Source organism: Coregonus clupeaformis, chromosome 16, assembly GCF_020615455.1.
Source record: "Coregonus clupeaformis isolate EN_2021a chromosome 16, ASM2061545v1, whole genome shotgun sequence".
Taxonomy (NCBI): domain Eukaryota; kingdom Metazoa; phylum Chordata; class Actinopteri; order Salmoniformes; family Salmonidae; genus Coregonus; species Coregonus clupeaformis.
Genome location: NC_059207.1, coordinates 38513235 through 38521547, shown reverse-complemented (window position 1 = coordinate 38521547; position 8313 = coordinate 38513235). Strand labels below are relative to the sequence as shown.

General features: G+C 41.7%; 1 long non-coding RNA gene across 1 annotated transcript; it reads right to left on the bottom strand.

Annotated features, from left to right (window-relative positions):
- Positions 1–684: 684 nt before the first annotated feature.
- On the bottom strand, positions 685–5611 carry LOC121584152. The gene is made up of 3 exons (XR_006003665.1): positions 5266–5611; positions 5063–5156; positions 685–767 (listed from the first exon to the last, which is right to left on the bottom strand). It is a non-coding gene; the product is annotated as an uncharacterized LOC121584152 (long non-coding RNA).
- Positions 5612–8313: the final 2702 nt, after the last annotated feature.

Sequence of the window (8313 nt, the reverse complement as noted above, 5' to 3'; positions counted from 1 at the left end):
TGGAGATTTATACCCTCATCTGCCCATGGTTTCCACCTAGGGTGAAATCCAGATCACAAGTAAACAGTGCTTTATTTCAGAAATGTGTTCGGGCAAGATGAGAAACATGGCACCAGCGTGCCTAAATGGTTTAGCACTGCATATCTCACAGGTGGCATTTCAGCTGTTGGTGCACAATGTCTGGACGGAGCAGGAACATAAATACAGGTTATGAATACACTTCATTATGGACACATAATACCCTCTTTCTTATGTGCCACCTGCAGGTTAGCTGTTTCTACTCGTCTAACTACAGTTACTACATTTGCCTGTGTCTCAGATCTGGACACTTCCTCCTCTTCTTAACACATGTGAATCTATAATACTTTGATTGAATACCTCCTCAGTCACAATAACTCCTACAAGGACAACAGCTGACATGCCTGATCAGTCGCTCCCATTCAGAAGGACTTTTACTGTGTAACCGATGCTTAATAGTCTAAAAAGATGACAACTTTAATGTGGAGAGATAGCATTGCATTGCATTCACAGGGCCAAAACAATTGTGTTCTCTATTTACTGATCATCTGGGTTCAGGAAACACAGCCGGACATATTTTTAAAGCAGACATCCACCCTTATTATCCATCTGGGCTTGTTTATTGAAACATACAAGATAACATTGTCACATAGCCAAATAAGAATACACAGTCTACTGGTTTGTTGTAATTCTTTGTTCTTGCTCTCTTCCTTCTTCTCATGATTGTTTTGCTGGTCATGATGATATGTCTTTGAAAATGAGAAGCAAAATGGAGAAATCAGTGTTCAATCTATATCATCTGTATCTAGCTACTACTGTCTGTTTTCTGTATTTTTTTCTGTTTACTTCCCCCTCCTCCTTTTCATATATTCACCCCCGCCCCAGTATACACACACACACACACACACACACACACACACACACACACACACACACACACACACACACACACACACACACACACACACACACACACACACACACACACACACACACACACACACACACACACACACACACACACACACACACACACAGACACACAGACACACACACACACACACACACACACACACACACACTCACACACAGACACACGCACAGACACATACACAAACACACACACACACACACACACACACACACACACACACACACACACACACACACACACACACACACACACACACACACACACACACACACACACACACACACACACACACACACACACAGACACACAGACACACACACACACACACACACACACACACACACTCACACACAGACACACGCACAGACACATACACAAACACACACACACACACACACACACACACACACACACACACACACACACACACACACACACACACACACACACACACACACACACACACAATCAACTTTAACTCAATCTTTCCAACCACAACAACTCTATAAAGCAAACAGTGCATTGCAGTTCCATCTCTGAGAAATCAGCAAATGTGAGATAATTCTGTAACTAATCAAGTGAAAGGGGCCCTTTGATGGCTGGAGCTGAAAATATATTTTATTTTTTTGTGTGTGGGATTTAAGATGTGTGATTCTATGGCGCGAGCTGGCACCCCTGCTGCTAGGCTCTGGCTAGAAGCTGGCCCCCCTCTGGCTAATGTTATGGAGAATTGGAGGAATTTTCTGGCTGTCTTTTCCCTCAGCTCCCTTTTTCCTTTTGTTCCCCTTTGAAGAATGACTTTAGACATTTTATTTACATATTTAACCATGGATGAAAGAAGCACATGGTGAAAAAAGAAAGCTCCTTGGGTCCTTGTGGGAATTTTGATAAATTTAAATGAACGGAAAACTTATTAGCTATTTTATAAATAATTGAAGTTAATGTTTTTTGTTAATGAAGTCTCAAATAGGAAGATGAGCACTGAATATGATGGCACAAATCGAACCAAACCATATAAAGCAAAATATCTGCCTTAATTCCTTGTGGTTAAGTTGTAGCCCAGTCTGTTACAACATAAGAGAGGTATGCCATGGGAGCGAGAGGGGGACGTTTTAGACATGTTTTGTATTGTTGGCAGAGCTGAAAGGGCATGTTGATTAAACGAACGGGTGGGGTCGGGGTATAATCTTCTTAACCAAGGGCCTCCTCTCCTCATTCATGGCCCACAATAAGAAGAAACAACACTCTGTTGGAGGTGAGACTATTTATCAAGATTCCCTGCGCATTGTTCAGGGCTCCTGTTCTCCCTCACAATCACATGCATTTATTTACCATTCGATTTTAGTTCATTCTGCTCCAATTATATACAGTGGGGTCTGAAATTATTGACACCCTGATAAAGATTAGCAAAAATTACTGTATAAAATAAATAATAAAAATACTGAGCTATATTGTATGCAAATCTTTTGGGAAATTTTATTATTTTATACTAATACAATTGCTCAGATAAAGAGATTTATTTTTCTCAAAAAGTTTGGGGTCAAAATAATTGACACCACTGTTTTTAATACCTTTCAATACCTACCATGACGAGTATAACGGCACTGAGCATTTTTCTTTTATGAGTTGGAGAACACATTTGGAGGGATCTTAGACCATTCCATCATACATAATCCTTCCAGATCTTTGATATCCTTTGTCTGCACTTATGGACTGCCCTCTTCAATTCAAAACCACAGGTTTTCAATGCGTTTCAAGTGTCGAGACTGAGATGGTCATTACAAAATTTGGATTTTGAGGCCAATTAACCTTTTCTTTGTGGATTTTGATGTGTGCTTGCGGTTGTAGTCTTGCTTGAAGATCCACTTGCGGCCAAGTTTCAGCCTTCTGGCAGAGGTAACCAGGTTCATCAAAGATCCACCACCATATTTTACAGTAGGTATGGGGTTATTTTCTGCTCATGCATTCTCATTTCGACGCCAAACCCACCACTGATGTGCATGGCCAAAGCAAAGTTTCCAATCCAAGTGCCAATGCTGTTTAGCAAACTCCAGGCGTTTACATTTGTTGGATGACATGAAAATAGAGCTCTTTGGCCATGCACACCAGGGTTTGGAGTCAAAATTAGAATGGAGTAGCAGAAAAGCACCCCATACCTAATGTAAAAGATGGTGGTGGATCTTTGATGTTATGGGGCTATTTTGCTTCCACTTGCCCTGGAGTTGTTGTTAAGGTCAATGGCATCATGAACTTTACCCAGTACCAGGATATTTGAGCCAAAAACCTGGTTGCCTCTGCCAGGAGCCTAAAACTTAGCCACAAGTGGATCTTCCAGCAAGACAACAACCACAAGCACACATCAAAACCCACAAATAAATTGTTTATTGGCCACAAAATCAACATTTTACAATGGCCATCTCAGTCTGCATACTTGAAACCCATTGAAAACCTGTGGTTTGAATTGAAGAGGGCAGTCCATGAGCACATATCAAGGATCTGGCAGGATCTGGAGGAATGGTCTAAGATCCCTCCCAATGTGTTCTCCAACTCATAAAATGCTATAAAAAGGCTCAGTGCCGTTATCCTAGCAAGATGAGGTATTGAGTAGTATTGAAAGCTGGGGTGTCAATAATTTTGACTCTAACCTTTTTGAGAATGATTCTTTACTTGTTAAAAAAAATCTCTTGAAAAAAATAAAGTATAAAATAATATAATTTCCCAATTTCTTTTAGCATACAATAAAGCTCAGTATTTGAATTATTTATTTTATACTGTCATTTTTGCTCATCTTTATCAAGGGTGTCAATCATTTCTGACCCCACTGTATGTTGTTAGTTAGTACAGGGGATATTTTACCAATAAGGCTCAGGTGTTTGTAATCGAAATGGCCGTTATTACTTTGTGTAATAATTAACTTATTTCAAAAAAAGTTTATTCCAAAAAGGTGGTAAGATATTGCTTCTGTCCGACCCAGAGTGTGTAATGTCAAAGAAATGAATGAATGAATGACAACAGAAAATGTAGAGGAATATACTTTAGATGGTAGAACAATGAGTGAGAAACCCTAGCCCAGTTTACTAAGAATATTCCATAAATGTCTGCAAGAATAATCCCCCCCCCCAAAAAACTATTTCTTTCCCATTTGAAATACAAGCACTTTAATAAGAGCATCAGTTTTAGTAAAGGGTCAGACGTTTTGAGGAAATGCATATGAATCCGACAATTAATTATTTAAAAGCCCTGCAAAACATCAAAGCCCCCAGTATTCTTTGCACATATGGTTTTAATAGTTCAATAAAAATGACTTATTAATGAGGGCTAATTTTTCCACTATTCCGCTTCACTCAGCTCCATGAAAGTCTGCTTCATCTCATAATCTAGTCTACTGGTGCAGCGGTGTCATGAATACAGCGAGTCGAACAGCCCATAGTGGAAAACCAACCCACTGGTGGTATGTATCCACTGTGATGATTAAAGAGGTGGTGGAAAAGGAATCAATTGTCATACTTGAGTAAAAGTAAAGATACCTTAACAGAAAATGACTAAAGTAAAAGTGAAAGTCACCCAGTAGAATACTACTTGAGTAAAAATCTAAAAGTATTTGGTTTTAAATATACTTAAGTATCAAAAGTAATTGTAATCGCTAAAATATACTTAAGTATCAAAATTTAAAGTATAAATAATTTCAAGAATTCCTTATATTAAGCAAACCAGAATGCACCATTTTCTTGTTTTTTAAATTTACGGATAGCCAGGGGCACACAACAAAACTCAGACATAATTTACAAACGAAGCATTTGTGTTTAGTGAGTCCACCAGACCAGAGGCAATAGTGATGACCAGGGATGTTCTCTTGATAAGTGTGTGAATTGAACCATTTTCCTGTCCTGCTATAAGCATTAAAATGTAACAAGTACTTTTGGGTGTCAGGGAAAATATATGGAGTAAAAAATACATTATTCTCTTTAGGAATGTAATGAAGTAAAAGTAAAAGTAGACAAAAATATAAAAAGCAATGTAAAGTACAGATGCTTAAAAAAAACTACTTAAGTGATACTTCAAAGTATTTTGACTGAAGTACTTTACACCACTAGATTAAAGGCACCTCACTGCTAGTGTTTATAGTGTGGAGTAGTAGGGAGATGATGATGATGACGGATGCGTCCACACAACCGGGGAAAGTCTCACCCACCCGCTGACAGTCCTGCAATAAACACAGTGTTGTAATTCATTATGTTTGTTATGCATCAGATCCAATAATGTCTGAGGCTCCTTTTGAAAAGGGCAATATTAGTTTAGAAGTTTGTTCTTACTTCATCCTCCTTTCAAGTGGTCGTCGTTTAACAGCCATAAGAAGAGGAGGAGGAGAAGGCGTCCCCTCTGAGTCTGCTCACCAGCTCCAGACTGAGCACTGAACCAAAACAGTTACAGTCAACTGCTTGCAAAACACATTTTTGTTGGGAAAGTCATTTTAGATCCGATGGGAATCTGTGGTGCTAGACTTGGTTTGCTATTTAACAAGGTTTCTCTGAACACAGAGCGTTTAACGGACATTCCAGTTTAGATGGAGCAACGAATGAGGAGGAAAATGGTTAAAAAGAGAGTAAACAACTAAAGGCTCCCATTGGAGACAAGAATTGATGGAAATATGACCCAGAGTCTTTGTGGGGGCACTTGAGTGTGAATTGCTAATCAGGAAGGCCTTCTCTTTTCTAATCCCTCTTTGAGTGACTGGCCTGGAATCAGTGCGTCTGGGGAGACTCCCCACTGCTTCTGGCTCTGGAGGTTCCATTCAGAGCCACAGTCCTCCAGCACCATTCCCACAGTATCCTCACACTGCGCAGCACAGCCGAGCACACACACACACACACACACACACACACACACACACACACACACACACACACACACACACACACACACACACACACACACACACACACACACACACACACATCCTGCTCCAACCAAATTAGATTAGACCCTTCCCTTTCTCCCCAGCAAGGCACTGGTCTTTTCTCTGTCTAGACCTTTTTGTCTCTGCTCCAAAAAAGAGAAACAAATTCCCAAACAACTAGTGCAGAAACGGGTGAACGAAGGGCAGCCATCTTTAACCGACCTTGGGTGATTTAATCAAATCACTGCCCCATTCATTCCACTGCTCTAATGATGTGGATGTGGGAGTGTGGTGGAGGGAGGCCTGGTTGGCAGAGCAGAGAACAAGGCCAGCTTCCTGCTCCTGTTACTTCACAGGAGCAGGAAGCCCCCTTCTTTCAGCAACATTGAGGATCTCTTTATACCGGCCCCTTACTCACATTGTCTTACATTAGCTCTGCTTGCTCGTAAATCCTTCCATAGATAGATTTCAGCTCATTCATTAAAATCTGTCCACAATAGATAATCTACCGTTGACTGAGCTGTTTGTGATTGATGGACCTTTGTGATTGATGTACCTCTATAATTAAATTAAATCAAAGTTTATTGGTTGCGTACACAGATTTACAGATGTTATCACAGGTGCAGCAAAATGCTTATACACCCCTGGCCTGTGATGTGTTCCTCTTCTAGTTCATCAGTTTGGGACACTCACAAGTAAAATATACTTTTGGGTTTTAGAGATTATTTTATAGGAAAAGCCTCATGAAGGCTTCCTCACAGTACAGTGTGCAGCCAAAGCCATCCCAAAAGCAAATTGAGAGCAAAGCAAAATTAAAGCTGACTCATTCAAAACCAGATAAAAATGTGTGAGCCTGCAGCAATATTTTTGCTATTGATTTCCTCCTTTGCCTGGACTCCCTGGGACTGGGCTGGCTGTGTGCGGGGATAGGAGGCTCCTGTACTGCCTGGTGCAGAGAGAGGGGAAATGAGTATTGATAAAGACAAAGAGCCATAATGATGAGGACTGGATAGATATCATGCTCAGAGTGATTGAGATGCCTGTGCCTTTTATGGCACACATCTTTCCTTTGCCTTGCTATAATGGCGTATCAGTGGCCATATGTTGGATGTATGTCCCTATGGTCAGTGATACCGCTGTGCCAAAGATCCAGGATTTTGTTGATCTCAAAACGTTTTTCTTCTTCATTGCAGCAAATTGAATCATATTAAGTAAGAAGCAATTTTCTGAAAATGGCAAGTATTCAAACCCCTTGACTTTTTCCACATTTTGTTACATTACAGCCTTATTCTAAAATTGATAAAAAAAATATAATCCTCATCAATCTACACACAATACCCCATAATGACAAAGCGAAAAATAGTTTTTAGAAATTGTGGCTAATTTATTTACATAAGTATTCAGACCCTTTGCTATGAGACTCGAAATTGAGCTCAGGTGCATCCTGTTTCCATTGATCATCCTTGAGGTGTTTCTACAACTTGATTGGAGTCCACCTGTGGTAAATTCAATTGATTGGACATGATTTGGAAAGGCACACACCTGTCTATATAAGGTGTATAGACAGGTGTCAGAGCAAAAACCAAGCCATGAGGTCGAAGGAATTGTCCATAGAGCTCCGAGACAGGATTGTGTCGAGGCACAGATCTGGGGAAGGGAACCAAAAAGGTTGAAGGTCCCCAAGAACACAGTGGCCTCCATTATTCTTAAATGGAAGAAGTTTGGAACCACCAAGACTCGTTCTAGAGCTGCCGCCCGGCCCAACTGAGCAATCGGGGGAGAAGGGCCTTGGTCAGTGTCAAGTGTCCATGTGCAGCGGTAGGACGGAGTCAGGCGCAGGACACAGAACTGAGTAAACAACGTACTATACTCGAAAAATAAACAACACTGATTTCCACGCAGGGAAAACAAACCAGCTCACATAAATCTTAGACACAAAACAAATAACAAACACGCACAAAACCATGTGGGAACCAGAGGGTTAAATAGGGAAATAATATAATGTAATGAGAACCAGGTGTGTACAATCAAGACAAAACAAATGGACAAAGAAACGTAGATCGGTGGCAGCTAGAAAGCCGGTGACGACGACCGCCGAACGCCGCCCGAACAAGGAGAGGCGGAAGTCATGACAGTACCCCCCCCTTGACGCGCTGCTCCAGCAGCGCGCCGACACCGGCCTCGGGGAAGGCCCGGAGGACGAGGCGCAGGACGATCCGGGTGGAGACGGTGAAATAATCTGCAGTAAGGAGGGGTCCAGGATGTCCTCCACCGGCACCCAGCATCTCTCCTCCGGACCGTACTCCTCCCACTCCACGAGGTACTGAAGGCCCCTCGCACGACGCCTTGAGTCCACGATGGCTCGTACAGTATACGCCGGGACCCCCTCAGTGTCCAGAGGGGGCGGAGGAACCTCCCGCACCTCAGACTGCTGGAGCGGACCTGCCACCACCGGCCTGAGGAG